The sequence below is a fragment of the Phyllobates terribilis genome, unplaced genomic scaffold, assembly GCF_046119375.1.
Source record: "Phyllobates terribilis strain yellow unplaced genomic scaffold, ASM4611937v1 Scaffold_5__5_contigs__length_657084704, whole genome shotgun sequence".
Taxonomy (NCBI): Eukaryota; Metazoa; Chordata; class Amphibia; order Anura; family Dendrobatidae; genus Phyllobates; species Phyllobates terribilis.
The window spans coordinates 2,827,452-2,851,957 of NW_027362765.1; the positions used below are offsets into that span (position 1 = coordinate 2,827,452).

Genomic DNA, 24,506 nt, shown 5'->3' on the forward strand with positions numbered 1-24,506 from the left:
TTGAATTGGCACTAGCAAGACTGCAGGAGATATTCATTACACGTAACATGAGAAATAACTACTTCATGATGAGGACGAAATCTTCATCTTCTACTACGGCTCTATAAAAGTATTTGGCCAGAGTCCGTCACTGACTACATCACCACCGGCCGTCTATATGTTTCCGGTCTTCACCGGACTGTCATCCATCACGTTAGATCTCAGGTCTGATTCACACCCAGAAGTTTGAGACTTTTATAAAAGCTTGTTTGTAAGAACACCAAGACAGGAGTTATTTGATACCAAAGTCTCCATGTACAGTGTTTTATGGGGGTACAGTGTTTGATGGGGTTTATTTCTGACCTTAGGCTTTCCTATATTACAAGAAAAACTCCATAAAAAAGCAGATATTAAAATGTTTCCAAAGAAAATTGGCATTAACAATTCTTGTAATAAGAAAAAAACCTGCAAAAAGCATAAGACACATTTTGTTACTTTTTAACATGTTAAACATTTGTTTTAAAAAAAATAACTCTTTTGGGCGCCAGAACAGATGTACACCACAGGGATGGCACAGGTACGGCTGCTACACCAACCCTGGCAGTCTAACCACTTGTTGCTGTCAAAAGCAAACATGGCATCTAAGAAGGTTTGACAGAGTTCGGCTCAGTGCCCCTCCTCCCCCAAGTACTCAATAGTATGGGGCTGACTAGTTACTATGATACTTAAATGACCAATAATGGTGTTTGGGCCTGCAATGTACAAAAGTCTATTAGTCTATTATGCTGGACCAGAGGCAGCATACAATAAGTTACTTTTTAATGCCCCCATACACATTAGACTAAAGTTGCATGAAAGCACTGATTTTGGGGCATTTGGTCAACTATATAATGTATTTGGGGACCTCCTGACAGATGATGTCAGGGCAGAGAAGGATCTGGGATCCTGAATTTCAGGCTAATCCATTTATTTTTCCTGTAGATAATCCTCCGCTAGAGGAGTCTGGAGGAGACTCTCATACAGATCACAAGAAAGCTGGAATATGTGTCTGTATGGGGGGAGTCGGGAGAGATAGCCGTCTGCCAAATGACCGTTCAGCCAACACTTATCTCATGTGTATGGGTCAGTTAGTATTACACTGACAAGCAGTAATAATACACTACAGTAGTACAGTGCATCATCTGAGCAATCAGAGGCTTGTATGTTTTATGATCGCACTAAGGAGAGTTGTTTAACCCCTTAGTGATGGAGCAAAGAAACAGAAATTTGGAAAATTTTGCAATTTTCAAACTTTGAATTCTTATGCCCTTAAATCAGAGTTATGTCACGTGCTTCACAGGAACTGAAGCAAAGAGAAGGAAAAAAATAAACATTTAACTTTTTTCTCAAACATTTTACTTCAGACCCAATTTTTTTTCATTTTCACAAGGGTAACAATAGAAAATGGACAACAAACTGTGTTGTGCAATTTCTCCTGAGCATGCCGATATCCCATATGTGGGGGAAAACCACTGTTTAGGCGCACTGCAGGGCTCGGAAGGGAAGGAGCATTGTTTGACTTTTTAAACTTGATTTGTTTTATTAAACAGTTTTAGAAATAATTATACATTGCATTTGGTAGTAGAAAACATCCAGAGACATCACATCAACATAAATTTACATCGATGAGGACATATTAAAAAAAACTGGTCAGATGGGTTATCGCATGCATACAAATAATTTCTTTGCCCTGCAAATGTCACATCTTCTGAAATTACCGTATTTTTCGGACTACAACATGCACCGGACCATAAGACGCACCCCAAATTTTGGGGTGGAAAATAGGGAAAAATAATGTTTTTTATAAGATGGGGTCCATCTTATAGTCTGAATAGGTACGGTATCTTATCTGGGGGGTGGTGGAGCAGGGGGTCACAGGAGGCAGGGTCCTTCAGGAAACCGGCCCGGCAGAAGCCAGTGCTCCAGCAGCTGTGAGATGAGGTGGTGGTGCAGCAGGATTGCAGGTCCCTCTGTTCCCTGCCTCAGGAACCCGGCGGCGGCAGCAGAAGAGGTTAAATGCTGCGGGGCCGGTGTCTGACTGGGGTCTGTCACCTGCTGGGGCCCTGTCACCTGCTGGGGCCGGTCTGAAGTCTGGGGCCCTGTCTCCTGCTGGGGCCCTGTTTCCTGCTGGGGCCCTGTCTCCTGCTGGGGACCTGTCTCCTGCTGGGGACCTGTCTGAGGTCAGGGGCCTGTCAACTGCTGGGGGCTGTCTGAAGTCAGGAACCCTGTCATCTGCTGGGGCCCTGTCACCTGCCGGGGACAGTCTGAAGTCAGGGGCCCTGTCGCCTGCTGGGGCTAGTCTGAAGTCAGGGGCCCTGGCGCCTGCTGGGGCCAGTCTGAAGTCAGGGGCCCTGTTGCCTGCTGGGGCCAGTCTGAAGTTAGGGGCCCTGTCGCCTGCAGAGGCCAGTCTGAAGTTAGGGGCCCTGTCACCTGCTTGGGCCCTGTCGCCTGCAGGGGCCAGTCTGAAGTCAGGGGCCCTGTCGCCTGCTGGGGCCAGTCTGAAGTCAGGGGCCCTGTTGCCTGCTGGGGCCAGTCTGAAATTAGGGGACCTGTCGCCTGCAGGGGCCAGTCTGAAGTCAGGGGCCCTGTCACCTGCTGGGGCTAGTCTGAAGTTAGGGACCCTGTCACCTGCTGGGGCCAGTCTGAAGTCAGGGGCCCTGTCGCCTGCTGGGGCCAGTCTGAAGTCAGGGGCCCTGTCGCCTGCTGGGGTCAGTCTGAAGTCAGGGGCCCTGTCGCCTGCTGGGGCCAGTCTGAAGTCAGGGGCCCTGTCGCCTGCTGGGGCCAGTCTGAAGTCAGGGGTCCTGTTGCCTGCTGGGGCCAGTCTGAAATTAGGGGCCCTGTCGCCTGAAGGGGCCAGTCTAAAGTCAGGGGCCCTGTCACCTGCTGGGGCCAGTCTGAAGTCAGGGCCCTGTCACCTGCTGGGGCCAGTCTGAAGTCAGGGGCCCTGTCGCCTGCTGGGGCCAGTCTGAAGTCAGGGGCCCTGGCGCCTGCTGGGGCCAGTGTGAAATTAGGGGCCCTGTCGCCTGCAGGGGCCTGTCTGAAGTCAGGGGCCCTGTCACCTGCTGGGGCCAGTCTGAAGTTAGGGGTCCTGTCGCCTGCTGGGGCCAGTCTGAAATTAGGGGCCCTGTCGCCTGAAGGGGCCAGTCTAAAGTCAGGGGCCCTGTCACCTGCTGGGGCCAGTCTGAAGTCAGGGCCCTGTCACCTGCTGGGGCCAGTCTGAAGTCAGGGGCCCTGTCACCTGCTGGGGCCAGTCTGAAGTCAGGGGCCCTGTCGCCTGCTGGGGCCAGTCTGAAGTCAGGGGCCCTGTTGCCTGCTGGGGCCAGTCTGAAATTAGGGGCCCTGTCGCCTGCAGGGGCCTGTCTGAAGTCAGGGGCCCTGTCACCTGCTGGGGCCAGTCTGAAGTTAGGGGTCCTGTCGCCTGCTGGGGCCAGTCTGAAGTTAGGGGCTCTGTCGCCTGCTGGGGCCCTGTCTCCTGCTGGGGCCCTGTTTCCTGCTGGGGCCCTGTCTCCTGCTGGGGCCCTGTCTCCTGCTGGGGCCCAGTCTGAAGTCAGGGGCCCTGTTGCCTGCTGGGGCCAGTCTGAAATTAGGGGCCCTGTCACCTGCTGGGGCCAGTCTGAAGTTAGGGGTCCTGTCGCCTGCTGGGGCCAGTCTGAAGTTAGGGGCCCTGTCGCCTGCTGGGGCCCTGTCTCCTGCTGGGGCCCTGTTTCCTGCTGGGGCCCTGTCTCCTGCTGGGGCCCTGTCTCCTGCTGGGGCCCAGTCTGAAGTCAGGGGCCCTGTTGCCTGCAGGGGCCAGTCTGAAATTAGGGGCCCTGTCGCCTGCAGGGGCCTGTCTGAAGTCAGGGGCTCTGTCACCTGCTGAGGCCAGTCTGAAGTCAGGGGCCCTGTCACTTGCTGGGGACAGTCTGAAGTTAGGGTCCCTGTCGCCTGCTGGGGCCAGTCTGAAGTTAGGGGCCCTGTCGCCTGCTGGGGCCAGTCTGAAGTTAGGGGCCCTGTCGCCTGCTGGGGCCAGTCTGAAGTTAGGGGCCCTGTTGCCTGCTGGGGCCAGTCTTAAATCAGGGGCCCTGTCGCCTTCTGGGGCCAGTCTGAAGTCAGGGGGCCCTGTCGCCTGCTGGGGCCAGTCTGAAGTCAGGGGCCCTGTCACCTGCTGGGGCCAGTCTGAAGTTAGGGGCCCTGTCACCTGCTGCGGCCAGTCTGAAGTTAGGGGCCCTGTCACCTGTTGGGGCTAGTCTGAAGTCAGGGGCCCTGTCACCTGCTGGGGCCAGTCTGAAGTCAGGGGCCCTGTCGCCTGCTGGGGCCCTGTCTCCTGCTGGGGCCCTGTTTCCTGCTGGGGCCCTGTCTCCTGCTGGGGCCAGTCTGAAGTCAGGGGCCCTGTTGCCTGCTGGGGCCAGTCTGAAGTTAGGGGCCCTGTCGCCTGCAGGGGCCAGTCTGAAGTTAGGGGCCCTATCACCTGCTTGGGCCCTGTCGCCTGCAGGGGCCAGTCTGAAGTCAGGGGCCCTGTCGCCTGCTGGGGCCAGTCTGAAGTCAGGGGCCCTGTTGCCTGCTGGGGCCAGTCTGAAATTAGGGGCCCTGTTGCCTGCAGGGGCCAGTCTGAAGTCAGGGGCCCTGTCACCTGCTGGGGCCAGTCTGAAGTTAGGGACCCTGTCACCTGCTGGGGCCAGTCTGAAGTCAGGGGCCCTGTCACCTGCTGGGGCCAGTCTGAAGTCAGGGGCCCTGTCGCCTGCTGGGGTCAGTCTGAAGTCAGGGGCCCTGTCGCCTGCTGGGGCCAGTCTGAAGTCCGGGGCCCTGTCGCCTGCAGGGGCCAGTCTGAAGTCAGGGGTCCTGTCGCCTGCTGGGGCCAGTCTGAAATTAGGGGCCCTGTCGCCTGAAGGGGCCAGTCTGAAGTCAGGGGCCCTGTCACCTGCTGGGGCCAGTCTGAAGTCAGGGGCCCTGTCACCTGCTGGGGCCAGTCTGAAGTCAGGGCCCTGTCACCTGCTAGGGCCAGTCTGAAGTCAGGGGCCCTGTCACCTGCTGGGGCCAGTCTGAAGTCAGGGGCCCTGTCGCCTGCTGGGGCCAGTCTGAAGTCAGGGGCCCTGTTGCCTGCTGGGGCCAGTCTGAAATTAGGGGCCCTGTCACCTGCAGGGGCCTGTCTGAAGTCAGGGGCTCTGTCACCTGCTGGGGCCAGTCTGAAGTTAGGGGTCCTGTCGCCTGCTGGGGCCAGTCTGAAGTTAGGGGCCCTGTCGCCTGCTGGGGCCCTGTCTCCTGCTGGGGCCCTGTTTCCTGCTGGGGCCCTGTCTCCTGCTGGGGCCCTGTCTCCTGCTGGGGCCCAGTCTGAAGTCAGGGGCCCTGTTGCCTGCAGGGGCCAGTCTGAAATTAGGGGCTCTGTCACCTGCTGGGGCCAGTCTGAAGTCAGGGGCCCTGTCACCTGCTGGGGACAGTCTGAAGTTAGGGTCCCTGTCGCCTGCTGGGGCCAGTCTGAAGTTAGGGGCCCTGTTGCCTGCTGGGGCCAGTCTGAAGTCAGGGGCCCTGTTGCCTTCTGGGGCCAGTCTGAAGTTAGGGGCCCTGTTGCCTGCTGGGGCCAGTCTGAAGTCAGGGGCCCTGTCGCCTTCTGGGGCCAGTCTGAAGTCAGGGGGCCCTGTCGCCTGCTGGGGCCAGTCTGAAGTCAGGGGCCCTGTCACCTGCTGGGGCCAGTCTGAAGTTAGGGGCCCTGTCACCTTCTGGGGCCAGTCTGAAGTTAGGGGCCCTGTCACCTGTTGGGGCTAGTCTGAAGTCAGGGGCCCTGTCACCTGCTGGGGCCAGTCTGAAGTCAGGGGCCCTGTCGCCTGCTGGGGCCCTGTCTCCTGCTGGGGCCCTGTTTCCTGCTGGGGCCCTGTCTCCTGCTGGGGACCTGTCTCCTGCTGGGGCCCAGTCTGAAGTCAGGGGCCCTGTTGCCTGCTGGGGCCAGTCTGAAATTAGGGGCCCTGTCGCCTGCAGGGGCCTGTCTGAAGTCAGGGGCCCTGTCACCTGCTGGGGCCTGTCTGAAGTCAGGGGCCCTGTCACCTGCTGGGGCCCAGTCACCTGCTGGGGCCTGTCACCTGGCAAAAAGCGGGTCTGGCGGTGAGGCAGAGGAGCCGAGGCCTATTTCGGAATGTGAGCAGCGTCCGGCGGTGAGGCAGAGGAGCCGGGGCCTGTGCCAGGCTGTGAGCAGTGTCCTCACGCCCAGCCTGAAGCAGAAGAGCGAGTGCGGCTACCGGTGGTCATCTTCCTGAAGCCATGATCTACAGGAAAATGGTCGCTGTAGCTCCCGGAAGCCGCACACGTTCTTCTGTCTCACCGCCGGACGCTGCTCACAGCCCGGCACATGCCCCGGCTCCTCTGCTTCATCAGCCACTCCAGCACAGGTACAGACCCTGGCTCCAGCCACATGGCACCACTGCCGCCGCCGGACCCTGCGATCCCCGCTCCACAACAACTGGTAAAGTTCGGACCATAAGACGCACCCCATTTTCCTTCCAAATCTGGGGGAAAAAAGTGTGTCTTATGGTCCGAAAAAAACGGTATATATATAAAAAAAGAGAAAAAAAAAAGAGTATTTACCCAATTAGGATACAATCCAAACCTTGAACTCTCAACCACAACTTATCAAACTTGTGCTGTCTTTATCCTTTCCATGCTCAGATTGACTCACATCATAGTGTATATGGATCTAAATGCTTGCCCCCATAAGCAATAGTTGTCATTTATAACACGTGATTTACTATTTATTCTCACATCCCTTACATATTTACTTTCCAGCTCAAACCCTTTGCATGAGTAGAGATTGTAACACACGAAAAATTCCAATAGTTCCATATTTTGGAAAATTTTAATGGACAACCTCTATTTTGGTATACTATCTTTTCAAATGAAATGATTGAATTAACCAGTGCGATCCAGGAACGCTATGTTGGTTGTGTATTGCCCATCCATCTTAGAGCCAACAATTTCCTGGCCAAGAATAAGGTTTCTCTCAAAAAAATCTTAGTATAGTGATCGCAGACATCATCCTCCATTACCCCAAAAAGGCAAATCAGTGGATCACATGGAATGGGGATGGATATTAAAGAGGATAGTAAGGAGGTAACATCTGCCAGAAAGACCTAATAATGGAGCAGTCCCAGATTAAATGAACAAAGTTGGCATCCATGGTATGACTTCGTAAACATTCTGAATTAGAGGAGCGCTCCATTTGATATAGTCTGAGGGGTGTGAGATATGACTGATGAACAATATAAAGCTGAATCAGCTTATTTTTAACGGAGGGAGAGACAAAGGACGGGGACTCTAAAATTTCATCCCACTATTCGGGATTAGAAGTCTCCATGTTTTTTGCTGGCAAAGCGTTGCAATCTAAGCCTGCTGATAGCAAATATGTATATAAGCTAGATAAAAGACCTTGTGGACCTTGAGATTTAAATATTCCTATTAAGGGAAATGAGGAAATAGTTTGATTTAATTCACAGTTTTGTAAGTGAGATCTGAGCCCATTTCTAAGTTGGAGGTACCTGAAGAATTGAGATCTTGGAACCTTGAATTTATTTTTCACCTGTTCAAATGACATCAGTATAGATCTTTCATAAATATCTCTTAACAAATAGACCCCACTAGCTATCCAAAAGGGGGCAGATGGATGTTCCATTAATGTCGCAAAATACAGATTCCCCCATATAGGCATTTCAGCTATAACATGTGTAAAGTCAATTCTTTTCTTTGCTTGCTTCCATACCGTTCTCACCAATCTATGTAGGGGTAACAACTTAATGGGAGAAGCTTTATTCAATTATAGAAAACCCAATAAACAAACTGTGCCTAAAACGTGTGCCAAATGGTTCTCATAATTCGGTAACTGGGAGTCAGACATCCAACCACGGATCGCTTTTAGCTGACCTGCTAAATAGTATAGATGGAAGTCAGGCAGAGCTGCTCCTCCCATATCTTTAGGCCTTTGAAGGGTAGATAACCTGAGTTTAGGTCTGGAGTTCCCCCAAATAAATGTGGACATCAAAGAGTTAAGAGATGTAAAGAATTTTTTAGGGACCAGTACTGCACCATGTTGTAATATATAATTAAATTTAGGGAGTAAGATCATCTAAATTAAGTTAATCCTTCCTGACACGGATAGCGGTAATCTCCCCCACAAGGAAAATTTGCATTTAGCATATTCTAATAAAGGGAGAATATTACTCGAGAGGTCCTCTCTATCATTTCTAACAATCATAATTCCCAAGTATTTGAAACATGACACTACAGGTAAAGGAGATAACACTTCCAAATCAGTATTTGGAGTGGGCGACAAAAACATAAGAGAAGATTTATCCCAATTTATAAAGAGGCCCGAATATTCACTAAATTTATCAATAGTAGATATAACATATGGAAGAGTATCTTTAACCTTGTCCATAAAAATTATCATGTCATCTGCATCTAAACCAATTTTATCACTTCTGTCTGCAATTGTAATTCCACTAATATCCTCAGATGATCGTATTCTTATAGCTAATGCTTCAATTGCCAGAGCGAACAAAGCTGGAGACAAAGGGCATCCCTGGCGGGTTCCCCTTTAAAATGAAAGAGATGTGGATGATATATTATTTATCACTATCTTAGCTTTTGGGGCCGCGTACAATATTTGAATCCAGGCCCGAAATTTAGGGCCAAAACCAAATTTCTCTAGACAAGCAAATAAAAACGGCCACTCCTACGAGTCAAAAGCCTTGGCCGCATCCAGTGAAGCCAAGGCCCAATCATTTCCCGGTATCAGAGAGCTATATTGAGTTATTGATTGTACCCTTCTAATGTTAATAGAAGTATTTTTTCCTGGCATAAAGCCTGTTTGGTTCGGGTGGACAACTGATAGTATCACCTTATTATGTTTCATGGCTAGAATTTTTGTAAGAATTTTGTAATCCACATTTAATAGTGAAATAGGGCGATATGATCCACATTCCAGAGGATCCTTCCCCTCCTTTTTAAGAACAATAATATTGGCATCATAAAAGGAATCAGACAAGCAACCACTTTGCATCGCCTCTGAGAAAGTCTCTAAAAGGTGCTGCATCAAGCCCTTTTGATATCTAAGGTTGAGTTCTAGTGGTAGGTGATCAGGGCCCGAAGCTTTACCCAATGCCATATCTGCCAGGGCTGCATTTATTTCCTCTAAAGTGATATCTGCATCCAAAAGGGATTGTTGTGTGTTATTTAATTTGGGAAAATCAAGATCTGCCAAATAAGAGAGACATTCTAATTTATTATGGGCACTTTGGGATTTATATAACGATTTATAAAAGTTATGAAAGCCATTTAGAATTTCTTCTGCCGCAGTGACTATCTGGCCCCCTAATGTTCGAATCCTGTGAATAGCACTAGAGTCATTATGTTTGCGGACCATAAAGGCCAACAACTTACTTGATTGGTTCTCCAATTCAAAATATGATTGTCTAGTGAAGAATAGTTTACGTTTAGATTTAGTGTCAACGTTTTGTGTGTACATTCTATAAGAGTGTAGCCAGTTTATTCTATTCACATCAGACGGGTCTGAAACATAAGACTTCAGCTTCTTTTAACTTATGTTCAAACTCGGTATCAACATGTGCAGTCGTTCTCTTCATGTAAGAGATAGCGGAGGAGAGGCATCCTCTAAGGTATGCCTTCAGTGTATCCCCAAAAAATCTTAGTGTTCCTTGGCAACGGATGTACTTCCATGAAACAGTCAATTTGATCCGGTATTCTATCATTAGGACAAATTAATTTTAACCAAAAGTGATTAAGTTTCCATGCGGATCTGTCCCGTAACTGGTCAAATTTAAGCGTTAGTATCACCGGGCTATGGTCTGAAATCCCTCTTACCCCTTGTTCAATACTATGTACCCACATCGCAGTATTACTAGAACTGAAAATATAATCTAACCGTGATAACGTAGATTTAGTTGAGGAGTGACAAGTGTATTCTTTAGTTCCGGGGTGATGTAATCTCCACAAATCTATCCAACCATATAAGTTGAAAACAAATTAGACGATGGTATTGTTGTCCTTCTGGTGTTGTCACCAATTCTCAATCTATCTAAATTTTCGTCCATAATCAAGTTGAATTCCCCCATACACAAGATCTGAGCATCCGGGTAGTTTAGTGCGAAGCTTACTGCCTTTTGGATAATAATTAGATTAGCAGGAGGTGGGTTATATATACATAGTATTACATACTCTCTGGAATCAATTATAGCATTTATAAAACAAATCTTCCCTCTGAATCTCTGCGAGCCTCCCTAACCTCCCAGCTAATGGCCTTATGGATTAAAAACAAAACTCCTCTTGAATAGCTTGTATGGTAAGAGTGTAACGACCATTGCACCCAGGGTTTATTTAGCCAACTAGCTGAATCTCTAGTGAAGTGTTTTTCGACTAAAGCCAGGATACGTGGCTGGCAAGTTTTGATTTGCGAGAATACTTTAACCCTCTTCTTAGGGGATTTCAGACCTCTTAAATTCCATGTCATACATTTCAGTTGTGACGCCATGTATCTAATATAAGAAAGATGAAAATAGATATGAGGGGTAGAAGCAAGAGACCCTTGCACTATTACTGCTCATAATCATTATTTCCCTTATGATGTATCCAATCATTTCCACCCAATTTACATATTTATGGGGCTCACCAGGTTGATCTATCGCCTCTGTAAGACCCAATAGATCATATTGCATGGAGACAAAGTAGAAAGAACTGATCACTTTGACAGCGTTCAACTTGTAAACAACAATCCTAAACACAACCAAAACAAGAAGTAGACTTGAACATTTCTTATGCCGCTTCCTTTCGGGGAATACCATCACTGATCCCAGTGTGAGGTATTATGTTGTCTTTGACGATGCAAAGTCTGAACTCCCGCATATGAAAAAGGTGCATCAAATGAAATCAAACCCAATGTTCAATATAGGAATGGCGACATAAAGGGTGTCGGTCACCCTTTTCCAGGCTTTGGGTGCAACTGGAGCCACTCCAACGCTTCCTCCGGGGTAGCAAAGAAAATAGTAGAGTTTCCAGAAACAATTCGGAGACGAGCAGGATAAGCCATTGCATAGATAATCCCTTTGTCTTTAAGTTTCTTCTTGACATCCATAAATTGGGCTCTCTGTTTCTGTAGTTCCACGGAAAAATCAGTGAAGATAGAAATTGTAGAATTGTTGTATTTAATAGAGCCTTTTTGTCTTGCCAATCTCAGGGTGGTATCTCTAGCCTTAGAATTCAACAGTCTAGCAAGAAGGGGTCTAGGAGGGGCCCCAGGAGGGGGGGGGGATTTTCTGGAACTCTGTGGGCCCTTTCCACAGCAAAGACCAGGGAGTATTCATCTCCTAAGGTAGATTTAAGCCAATTTTCCAAATAGATTTCAGGATGCTGACCCTCTGTTCGTTCTGGTAGGCCAATAATTTGTATATTATTTCTTTGCATTCGATTTTCTAGTTCATCAGCTTTTTGGCGCCAGACGTTTATGGAGCCAGCCACTTTGGTCAACTTGTTAACAATAGGCAGCAGTTTATCTTCCAGTTCTGATACCCTTGTCTCAGCCTCAGTGACACGTTTCTTCATGGTTTGCATGTCTTGGCGGAGTAGGCCCACATCTGAATGAACCTCCTCTATCTTCCTGGTCAGAGAGTTCTTGCAAGTGGATATACACTACCATTCAAAAGTTTGGGGCCATCCAGACAATTTTGTGCTTTCCATGAAAATTCATACTTTTATTTATCAAATGACTTGTGAAATGATTAGAAAATATGGTCCAGACATTGACAAGGTTAGAAATAATGATTTTTATTAGAAAGAATAATTTTCTCCTTCAAACTTTGCTTTCGTCAAAGAATGCTCCCTTTACAGCAATTACAACATTGCAGACCTTTGGCATTCTAGCTGTTAATTTGCTGAGGTAATCTTGAGACATTTCACCCCCATGCTTCCTGAAGCCCCTCTCACAAGTTGGATTGGCTTGATGGGCACTTTTTGCGTACCATACGGTCAAGCTGCTCCAACAGTTCAGTGGGGTTGAAATCTGGTGACTGCTCTCGCCACTCCATTACAGATAGAATACCAGCTGCCTGCTTCTTCCCTAAATAGTTCATGCAAAATTTGGAGGTGTGCTTTGGGTCATTGTCCGGTTGTAGGATGAAATTGGCTCCAATCAAGCGCTGTCCACAGGGTATGGCATGGCGTTGCAAAATGGAGTGATAGCCTTCCTTATTCAAAATCCCATTTACCTTGTACAAATCTCCCACTTTCCAGCACCAAAGCAACCCCAGACCATCACATTACCTCCACCATGCTTGACAGATGGCGTCAGGCACTCTTCAAGCATCTTCCACCTAAACCTTGATTCGTCTGTCCATAAAACTTTTTTCCAATCTTCCTCTGTCCAATGTCTGTGTTCTTTTGCCCATATTAATCTTTTCCTTTTATCAGCCAGTCTCAGATATGGCCACTTTGCCCTGAAGGCCAGCATCCCGGAGTCGCCTCTTCACTGTAGATATTGACACTGGCGTTTTGCGAGTACTATTTAATGAAGCTGCCAGTTGATGAGCTGTGAGGCATCGATTTCTAATACTAGAGACTCTAATGTACTTGTCTTGTTGCTCAGTTGTACAGCGGAGCCTCTCACTTCTCTTTCTACTCTGGTTAGAGCCTGTTTGAGCTCTCCTCTGAAGGGAGTAGTACACACCGTTGTAGGAAATCTTCAGTTTCTTGGCAACTTCTCGCATGGAATAGCCTTCATTTCTAAGAACAAGTATAGACTATCGAGTTTCACATGAAAGTTCTCTTTTTTTGGCCATTTTGAGAGTTTCATTAAACAAACAAATGTAATGCTCCAGATTCTCAACTAGCTCAAAGGAAGGTAAATTTTATAGCTTCTCAAATCAGCCAAACCGTTTTCAGCTGGGCTAACATACTTGTGCAAGGGTTTTCTAGGGTTTTCTAAACATCCATTAGCCTTCTTACACAGTTAGCAAACACAATGTACCATTAAAACACTGGAGTGGTGGTTGTTGGAAATGAGCTTCTATACACCTATTTAGATATTGCAATAAAAACAAAACGTTTGCAGCTAGAATAGTCATTTACCACATTAACAAAGTATAGAGTGTATTTCTGATTCATTTAATGTTAGCTTCTGTAGCGTCGGCGTCCCTGCCTCCTGCTAGGCAGGGACGCCGTTCCCCTCACCTCTCCGCTCCGTGCCCGGCGTCTTCCTCCCGCTCTGCTGGCAGCGCGCGCTCCTTCCCGGCCACTGTGCTTAGGGCGTGCGTGCGCTCGCCCTCTCTTAAAGGGGCCGCGCGCGCCGTCCTAAGGAGTCCCCGGCAAATGGCCGGAGGACCTCTCCATATATAAGGCACCTCCTCCAAAATGGAGGTGCCCGAGCAATGTTGTTGCAAAGCCTTTCAACTCTGCTTCAGCCCTCAGGTCCCGTTACCAGTTACCTGCCAGTCACCTGACAGATTCCTGCTTGATACCTGCCTGATACTTATCTATCTGCGGTCCGACAGTCTGCCTACCAGCCCTGCCAGTCTGTCTATGGATCAGTCTGCCCGCTCACCTGGGAGCGCTCACCTGTTACCTGCCTGCTAGCCTACCTGGAGGCTCTGCCATCACGTGCTGTGACCACCTGCCTGTCCAGAGACTCTTGCCCGTTCACCTGGGAGCGCACATCTGCTACCTGCCTGCTAGCCTACCTGGAGGCTAAGCTGTCACGTGCTGTGACCACCTGCCTGTCCAGAGACTCTTGCCCGCTCATCTGGGAGCGCACATCTGCTACCTGCCTGCTAGCCTACCTGAAGGCTCTGCCGTCACTGCCGTGACCACCTGCTTGTCCAGAGACTCTTGCACGCTCACCTGGGAGCGCACATCTGCTACCTGCCTGCTAGCCTACCTGGAGGCTCTGCCGTCACTTGCCGTGACCACCCGTCTGTCTAGAGACTGTCCCTGTCACTTGCCATATCCCCCTGCCCTTCTACCCAGAGACTGTCCCTGTCATTTGCCGTATCCTCCTGCCCTTCTACCCAGAGACTGTCCCTGTCACTTGCCGTGACTACCTGCCCACCTTCCCTGGGAGCCACCCGCTTCCTTACAAGGACTGCCCTTTTGTATTGTAGCTCAGAGGTTCCACCTCCCAGACCCGTTACAGCTTCATTGAAAAAATATGTGCTTTTCATTCAAAAGTAATGAAATTTCTAAATGACCCCAAACTTTTGAACGGTAGTGTAGCTTCTAAGAGTTGATCAGCAACTTGCTTCAAGGTCATTTCTTCATGCCCCCCCCCCCCTCCTTCTCATCAGATACATGACTCTTAAGTTGATCCATTGTTTTATTTGACAAGGATGTTGGCCCCTTCCTCAACCGAGAATTTTCCTGGAGGTCCCCTCTGGTAAAGTCTTTCAATTTATCTGCTTTACTCGAGTTTTTCCCTCGGCTCATTTTGTAATGTTATAAGCAGAGTATATTATATTATGCTTACTCCAGAAGTACAGTACAGACCAAAAGTTTGGACACACCTTCTCATTTAAAGATTTTTCTGTATTTTCATGACTATGAAAATTGTACATTCACACTAAAGGCATCAAAACTATGAATCAACACATGTGGAATTATATACTTAACAAAAAAGTGTGAAACAACTGAAAATATGTCTTATATTCTAGGTTCTTCAAAGTAGCCACCTTTTGCTTTGATGACTGCTTTGCACACTCTTAGCATTCTCTTGATGAGCTTCAAGAGGTAGTCACCGGAAATGGTCTTCCAACAATCTTGAAGGAGTTCCCAGAGATGCTTAGCACTTGTTGGCCCTTTTGCCTTCACTCTGCGGTCCAGCTCACCCCAAACCATCTCGATTGGGTTCAGGTCTGGTGACTGTGGAGGCCAGGTCTTCTCGCGTAGCAACCCATCACTCTCCTTCTTGGTCAAATAGCCCTTACACAGCCTGGAGGTGTGTTTGGGGTCAATGTCCTGTTGAAAAATAAATGATGGTCCAACTAAACACAAACTGGATGGAATAGCATGCCGCTGCAAGATGCTGTGGTAGCCATGCTGGTTCAGTATGCCTTCAATTTTGAATAAATTCCCAACAGTGTCACCAGCAAAGCACCCACACACCATCACACCTCCTCCTCCATGCTTCACGGTGGGAACCAGGCATGTAGAGTCCATCCGTTCACCTTTTCTGCGTCGCACAAAGACACGGTGGTTGGAACCAAAGATCTCAAATTTGGACTCATCAGACCAAAGCACAGGTTTCCACTGGTCTAATGTCCATTCCTTGTGTTCTTTAGCCCAAACAAGTCTCTTCTGCTTGTTGCCTGTCCTTAGCAGTGGTTTCCTAGCAACTATTTTACCATGAAGGCCTGCTGCACAAAGTCTCCTCTTAACAGTTGTTGTAGAGATGTGTCTGCTGCTAGAACTCTGTGGGGCATTGACCTGGTCTCTAAGCTGAGCTGCTGTTAACCTGCGATTTCTGAGGCTGGTGACTCGAATAAACTTATCCTCAGAAGCAGAGGTGACTCTTGGTCTTCCTTTCCTGGGGCGGTCCTCATGTGAGTCAGTTTCTTTGTAGCGCTTGATGGTTTTTGCAACTGCACTTGGGGACACATTCAAAGTTTGCCCAATTTTTCGCACTGACTGACCTTAATTTCTTAAAGTAATGATGGCCACTCGTTTTTCTTTACTTAGCTGCTTTTTTCTTGCCATAATACAAATTCTAACAGTCTATTCAGTAGGACTATCAGCTGTGTATCCTCCTGACTTCTGCACAACACAACTGATGGTCCCAACTCCATTTATAAGGCAAGAAATCCCACTTATTAAACCTGACAGCGCACACCTGTGAAGTGAAAACCATTTCCGGTGACTACCTCTTGAAGCTCATCAAGAAAATGCCAAGAGTGTGCAAAGCAGTCATCAAAGCAAAAGGTGGCTACTTTGAAGAACCTAGAATATAAGACATATTTTCAGTTGTTTCACACTTTTTTGTTAAGTATATAATTCCACATGTGTTAATTCATAGTTTTGACGCCTTCAGTGTGAATGTACAATTTTCAAAGTCATGAAAATACAGAAAAATCTTTAAATGAGGTGTGTCCAAACCTTTGGTCTGTACTGTATGTGGCCCTCATCCCCATCCATGGCACCCCAATCCTCCATCCTGGTATGCATGTCACCCCTTGATCCCCCATCCTGGCATACATGGGGACCCTTGATCCCTCATCCTTGTATGCATGGCACCCCTTGATCCTGGTATGCATGGCACCCCTTGATTCCCCTATCCTGGTATGCTTGGCACCCCTTGATATCCCCATCCTGGTATGCATGGAACCCCTTAATTCCCCCATCCTGGTATGCATGGCATGGCACCCCTTGATTCCCCCATCCTAGTATGCATGGCACTCCTTGATCCTGGTATGCTTGGCATCCCTCCATCCTGGTATGCATGGCACCCTCTGAGCCCCATCACGCTGCCCACAAAAAAAATAAACAATTATACTCACCTACTCTCTCCTTTAGCGCTGTGTCCCACACTACTGCAGACATTCTCACTGTGTGAGCAGCGCATGGCAGGGAAGTGCTGTGCCGGAATAGTCACTGCTCCCCGCGTTGGGACTGTGTGTGTGGGGAGCAGTGACCATTCACTCTCTTCAATAGCCGGCACACTGCAGCCGCAGCAAGGCTCCTGCTGCCCCTCTGCGGTCAGTGTGCCCGCTATTAAAGTCTATTAAAGACCATGAATATTCACTATAACCAATGGGAGTGGGTTGTAGCCAATATTCATGGACTTTAATAATGGGCACATAGACCGCAGTGGGGCAGCAGAAGCCGCGCTGCGGCTACAATGAACTGGCTTATAAGGAGAATATTCATTTTCTTTAGCAGCAGGGACAGTGTAGGCTGCAGCAGGCGGCTGCTGCTTCCTGTGCCCAGCTCATCCCCCGCTGCTGCTCATCCCCCGCTGCTGCTCCTCCCCCGCCCCCCCCCATCACCCACAGCCATACATGTTTGGACTATAAGACGCACCCCCCACTTTCCTCCAAAATTTTGGAGGAAAAAGTGCGTCTTATAGTCTGAAAAATAAGGTAGTTTGTGGGTGACATTTGCAGAGCCCCAAAGGTGTCAGAACAGCAGAAAGAAAACAAAAGTAACCCCACTGTAGAAATTGCACCTCTCAATTAATTCATCTACGGCTGCAGTGACTATTTTGTAACATCCACGCCAGGCTTTTTCTGGAGAATTGCAAAACAGCCATTTTAGTGCCCACACACTGTGCCCCTATACAGTGTAGTGCCCCCATACATTGTGCCCAGCTTGTGCTTCTGGCGACACGCACTCCATAAACTGTTAAGTGCTCTCCCCTCACTATGACAATGCCAAACATGTGGCCGCTCATTGTGGTTTAGGCATTTTGGGACTCAGAAGGAGGAGAGCATTTGGATTTGGGAGAGCAGAATCCAAACAATTTAATTTGAGGGGGAAGATAGCCATGTCTCTTTTCAGAGTTTGTTCTACCAGTAACGTGGGAACCCCCTAAGTTCCAATGACACATGACGGACCTGAGTGGGGTCTGGTTTTGTGGGGAAAAAATTAGGGGTTTTTATTGGTAACATTTTGGGACACATTTTTTGATCACTTCCAGAATAAGGCTAGGATCTCATTCTTGTGTTCAACGCTGAGCACTTACCGCGGGGTTTCCATGTAAAGTCCACAAAAATGTGATTCAAACGAAACCCCCAATAGAACCACCCACCATAACGAGGCAGATGGAGACACTTTGGGCTCCGTTTGGCGCATCTGCTACGGTGGTATCCATCTTTTTAGGCATGCACAGATCTGTGGTTGCCCACACTTGTGCGCTAAAAAGATGCCTAAAATAATGGGAGACCGCTGGAACAGAGACCAGTCCAAAGTGACTCCATCGGCCTCATAAGTGAGTGGATCCGTCCGGGGTTTTGTCTGAATCTCGGTTTTGGGGAATTTACACGGAAACCCCGACATAAGGTCTCAGTGGAGAGCGCAGGATAAATCTGAGTTGAGCCTTATTCCGATTTTTGTAAGGTAGAATGAACAAAGACAGTAGTACAAGAATAGATCTTATTTTTATTTTTGCACCGTTTTCTGTGTGGTATAAGTGATAAGGTGGATTTATTCTTCTGGTCAGTGCGATTACAGCAATACCATATTTATATGGGGTCTTTTAGGTTTTGCTGCCATCACACAATAAAAATGCTTTTTTTTTTTATAAAAAGTTATTTTCGTTGCCATATTCTGGGAGCTGTAACTTTTTTATTTTTTGGTGAACAGAGCTGTATGACAGCTTATTATTTGCGGGACGAGCTGCAGATTTTTTTTGCACCATTTTCACATATTTTTTGTTTGCATTTTATGTAGATTTTTCAGTCATAGAATGAACAAAAACCAGCAATACTGTATTTTTTTCTTTTTTTTTTTGCGCCATGTGGTAACAGTGATCAGACCAATCTGTTCGTTGGGCCTGTACAATTAAAGCAATACCAGATTTATATTTTTTGTGCTTTGCTATTTTTACAGACTAAAAATAATATTTTACAAAAATGAATTTGTTTTTGCATCGCCATATTCTGAGAGCTGTAACTATTTTTTTTTTTTTTGCCAAATTAGCTATATTAGGGCTTGTTTTTTGCGGTTAGGCATTTTCACTTTTACCATTTTAGATAGCTTTTATTCACTTTTTTGTGAGTCAGTATGATGAAAAAGCAATGTTTTATTTTTTTTTTTTATGGTGTTCACCAAACGCAATAAATAACATGACAGTTTTATAGAGCAGGCAGTTCCGGATGCGGCGATACCAATTATGTGTACTTTTTTTTCAGTTTTGTTATCACAAATGCTGTGTTTTGAATGGCGAAACGGCTTTTCGTGATTACTGTGCAGGTTTTTTTTTCACTTTTTTACATATTTAATTTTACTTTTTTCACTGAGGGACATGTATAATTTTTAATTTTATCACTGGTCTCATACACTGCAGTACTCGTGTACTGCAGTGAATGATAGTCAGCTTATAGCTAGAGCTCACAGGCCACGTAACCCTGGGGTCATCACATGACCCCAATGTACCATGGTAACCATCGGGACCCGCAATTCTCATCACTGGGGTCCGATGGTTACAGAGGGAGTCTTGTGACCCCCTTGTAACAACTTAAATACTGCTGTTGCAATTGACAGCGGCATTTAAGGGTTTAATCGGCCCTAAACTGTCTGGGGCCGATACTACAGGGTGTGAGCTGTCACATACAGTTGATATCTGCGGGAATTGCCACCTCCAGGCGGCAATATTCCCTTATTCCCGATTGCAGTTTTAAAACGGCAATGAGGGAATACGGCCCCTTAACGACAGCCGTTTTAATGCGGATCAACGGTCGTTAAGGGGATAAAAAATTTTTTTAAACAAAAAGGATTAACGTGAAAAAAATATCATTTTTAGCAACAAGAAATATCCATCACTATAGGGAAAACAGACTCACTGCACGATGATAAGTCACGTCCATAACAACAACTTTATTATACTATTATATTATCCTATACACATGTGACAGACATGACAGAGTCTGGAGATGCCGTGGAGAGCGATCTGCTGCCTGCAACATCCTTCAGCATGACCGGTTTGGCAGTGGGTCAGTAATGGTGTGGGGTGGCATTTCTTTGGAGGGCCGCACAACCCTCCATGTGCTCGCCAGAGGTAGCCTGACTGCCATTAGGTACCGAGATGACATCCTCAGACCCCTTGTGAGACCATATGCAGGTGCGGTTGGCCCTGGGTTTCTCCTAATGCAGGACAATGCCAGACCTCATGTGGCTGGAATGTGTCAGCAGTTCCTGCAAGATGAAGGCATTGAAGCTATGGACTGGCCCACCCGTTTCCCAGACCTGAATCCGATTGAGCACATCTGGGACATCTTGGCTCGCTCCATCCAACAACGTCACGTTGCACCACAGACTGTCCAGGAGTTGGCGGATGCTTTAGTGCAGGTCTGAGAGGAGATACCACAGGAGACCATCCGCAACCTCATCATGAGCATGCCCAGGCGTTGTAGGGAGGTCATATATATTTGTCATATCTCCAACTCTGCAGACCGCATGCTGCTTTTGTACTTGGCAGGCCCTGACCAAACAGTATGGAGATGAATGAGGGAGACCAAAGTTCAAAACTAAACTTTTCAACACTTTATGAACGATTCTCCTGCATTACGCAGAGTCAGGAACTTTACAGTTACATGTAGCAGTACATAACATTTGTTACAAGCTACAACAGTCCAGTAAACTATTATGGGAAGGCCCATCATCCCCTGTGGGGACCATACAGGTTGAGATGTGTCGCTACGGCCCCTCAGACCTACTCTCAGCTCCCAGTTGATTTGTGAGGACCTCACTGGCTGAGGTGCATCGGTACAACTTCTCAATATTAGTCTCAAAGTCCACACACTCCTTTCTATGGCACTACATCTTCAGTTCAATTTCTGAAGCACCTGGTGGTTCCAAGTGCTCACTAAGCATCTAGATAGGTGCCTTGGGGGGTCTAGTTTCCAAAATGGGGTCACTTGTGGGGGAGCTCCAATGTTTAGGCACGCAGGGGCTCTCCAAACGCAACATGGCGTCCGCTAACAATTTGAGCTGATTTTCCATTCAATTTGTTAGCGGACACCATGTCGCATTTGGAGAGCCCCTGATGTGCCTAAACAGTGGAGCTCCCCAACAAGTGACCCCATTTTGGAAACTATACCCCTCAAGGATTTTATTAAGGTGTATAGTGAACATTTTGAACCCAGAGGTACGACACAGAATTTGATAACATTAGGTCATCATATTGAATAAGTTGTCATTAGTCTTGAGCGCAAGTGCTCGCTACTTGAGTTTGCATCGGGTACTCAGGTATGCACCATATACAGCGTGTGCTCGAGTGACATGCTCGAGTCCCTGCTCCGCATGTTTCACGGTTATTGGACACCCCAAAAAAAACATGCGGGGATCGCTCGTGCATGGCAGGCAATCCCCGCAAAGTTTTTTGGCCGCGAAGCATATGGGGTGGAGACACTTATGTGTACTTTTATTGTTTTTTTTTTTTTTTTTTATAATAATATTTATTGATGGGTACATTATATTTTTATTTTTGGTGGATTATTTTTTTTATTTTTTTTTTTATATTTTTGCAATTTTTTTTTTATTTTTTTTTCACTTTCTGAAAGTTTTTATACTTTATTACTTTGTCCCACTATGGGCCTTTCACTTTTTTTTCTCTGATTGCCTGCATGGCACAGGAATGCAGCACCATCCCTGTGCCATGCAGGCTGTCAGCGCTGGACAGGGAGAAGATTGTTTGGAGATGCACTGCGCATGTCCAAAAAATCTTCCTGCTGTCTGGTGACCCGGATGTTGTCATGACGACATCGGGTCGTCATGGCAACATCCTGGAAGCCACGGCAGACAGCGCTGGAAGCCGGAAGAGGAGGTGAGTATCTGCGATCAACTCCCCTTGCCGCCGCAATGCTGCGATCGACTTCGATCGCAGCATCGCGGGGGTTAATGTGCTGGGAGCGGTGCGTGACCACTCCCTGCACATAGTACCGGGTGTCAGCTGTGACAATCAGCTGACACCTGGTGGCGATCGCGCCCGCACAGCCTGTGTGCGCGCGCGATCGCCATGATGTACTAATACGGGTCTGGCTCTTAAGTCCCAGGGCACAGACGTGTATTAGTACGTCAAATGTTGTTAAGGGGTTAAAAAAAAAAAAACACACATTACTCAACCAACTCTGTTCCGGAGGTGTGCTGCTCTGGTCTGTGCAGTGTGAGTACTGAGGCTCCATACTACAGGTGTGATGTAGTGACGCCATTGTGCCTGCAGTGCACGGAGTCGCAGACTCACAGGAAAAGGGTGTATGGCGGATTGGGGAGCTTTCAACTCCCTGATTCACTATTTATTCAATGGTATCCCCATCATGGGAATGTGGATATCACTGAAATTGTGATGATGGGTAGGGAGAGCGTGCTCGGTGCCGAGTCCTCTCAATTCATGGGCACCATAGCGGCTGCAAGGACTGCCACTATGGATGATATGGCCCTGCTAACTATTGTGTGGCAAATATCTCATAGGTCCTGGGTTCATTAGTATCTGCACCAAGAATGGGGCTCAGTGAGAATTCATTCATTAGCCGTGGGGTGGATAGTACCATATTGTGTGTGTAGGGGGCAATACTGTGGGAAAACCCCTCTAAATGAAATCTTAAACCTTTTTTACATATATGTATTGAAAACTGGACTAACAACATTATTATATAAATATATATATACTAGCAAAATTACAAGCTCAATGGGTTCTGTGGTTGTATATAAACAGATGTAAACAATGATGCTGCTGAATAATTGATACAGTCACTACCTTACCCTGCCTTGTACCTAAACAAAGCTGATACTGCCTAGCTGCGGAGGTTAGCACCCTAAGGGACAATAATGGCGCCACTGCTCACCAGTGGGTGTCCCTCAGAAGCCCTAGTTAACTTTGGTATATATATCAGAAAAATACACTACAGTGCATTGTGAAAGCATTTGGCCCCCTTGAACTTTTCTACCTTTTGCCACATTTCTGGCTTCAAACATAAAGATATAAAATTCTATTTTTCAGGGGAAAAATCAACAACAAGTGGGACACAATCGTGAAGTGGAACGAAATTTACAAGATATTTTAAACTTTTTTAACAAATTTAAAACTGAAAAGTGGGGCGTGCAATATTATTTGGCCCCCTTGAGTTAATACTTTATAGCGCCACCTTTTGCTGAGATTACAGCTGCAAGTCGCTTGGGGTATGTCTCTATCAGTTTTGCACATCGAGAGGCTGAAATTCTTGGCCATTCTTCCTTGCAAAACAGCTCGAGCTCATTGAGGTTGGATGGAGGGCGTTTGTGAACAGCAGTTTTCAGCTCTTTCCACAGATTCTCGATTGGATTCAAGTCTGGACTTTGACTTGGCCATTCTAACACCTGGATACGTTTATTTTTGAACCATTCCATTGTAGATTTTGCTTTATGCTTGAGATCATTGTCTTGTTCACGATTGTGTCCCACTTGTTGTTGATTCTCCCCCAAAAATTAGAATTTTATATTGTTATGTTTGAAGCCAGAAATGTGGCAAAAGGTAAAAAAGTTCAAGGGGGCCAAATACTTTCACAAAGCACTGTATGTCTCAATGAATAAAGGAAAGGGTAGGGTACTCAACAGAGAATGTTTCAATAATCCACCTCAACGAGTTTCCCCAACAGCTTCAACAGGAGGCTTGTTACAGGGGTGTTAATTCATGATGTTCAGCATAGTGTGCCTAATAGCCAGGTGTCCATGTATAAATATCCCACTTCATCCAAAACCCCTCCCCAGTCTAGGAGACCCATTCCCATTCCTAGAGGTGAATTGTCACAGGATATACAGATTAGAGTCTGTCTACAATAATGTACTGTGCCTGTGCTACTTCTCATGCGCTAGAGGTCCGATAATGTCCATCCCCTAGTGTGCATGTCCAGAAGTGAAGTGCTGTACACTGAAACGCCGGATAAACTGATTGCTGCCGTGCCACTCGTACCCATGACTGTGCATGGTTGTAGTTATGTGTTTCACACCGCAGAGTATAATGGCCTATATGTGTCTGGACCAACACCCTTGTCAGTAGATAAAATAACATACGGTTAGAGGGTTTGTGTTTGTCCGTGCTTTGCATCCGATCACATGATTACAGGGGCATAATGGGGCATTACACTGTGTGGGGGCATAATACATCCTGCATAAGGGGCATAATGGGGGCATTACACTGTGTGGGGGCATCATACATCCTGCTTAAGGGGCATAATGGAGGTATTAAACTGTGTGGGGCATCATACATACTGCATGAGGTGCATAATGGGGGCATTACACTGTGTGGGGGCATCATACATACTTACATACTGCATAAGGGGCATAATGGGGGCATTACACTGTGTGGGGGTATCATACATCCTGCATAAGGGGCATAATGGGGGCATTACACTGTGGGGTCAGTAAAGGGGCCCTGTACTATGAGAACAATACGTTTGCTCCCTTCCTGTCTCCATAGTTGGGTCGTATGTAGGAGAAGTCATTATTATGGGAGACTTCAACTACCCTGAAATACATTGGGGGACAGAAACATGTAGTTCAAGCAAAGGTAATAGGTTTTTGACAACTATGAGAGACAATTACCTTTCACAACTGGTTCAGGACCCAACAAGAAGGGGGGCACTGCTAGACCTAATATTAACCAATAGGCCAGACCGCATATCAAATATACGAGTTGGGGGTCACTTGGGTAATAGTGATCACAAAATAATATGTTTTCATGTAACCTTTAATAAGATGTGTAGTAGAGGGGTTACAAGGACATTACACTTCAGGAAGGCTAATTTCCAACGGTTGAGAGATGATCTTAGTGCAATAAACTGGGA

At 47.1% G+C, this 24,506-nt stretch overlaps 1 protein-coding gene across 1 annotated transcript in view; it reads right to left on the reverse strand.

The window, feature by feature from the left end:
* The window catches only part of LOC141271702 (uncharacterized), an 82,488-nt gene that overhangs the window by 55,599 nt on the left and 2,383 nt on the right, over positions 1-24,506 (reverse strand). The gene's annotated exons all lie outside the window — the stretch shown is intronic.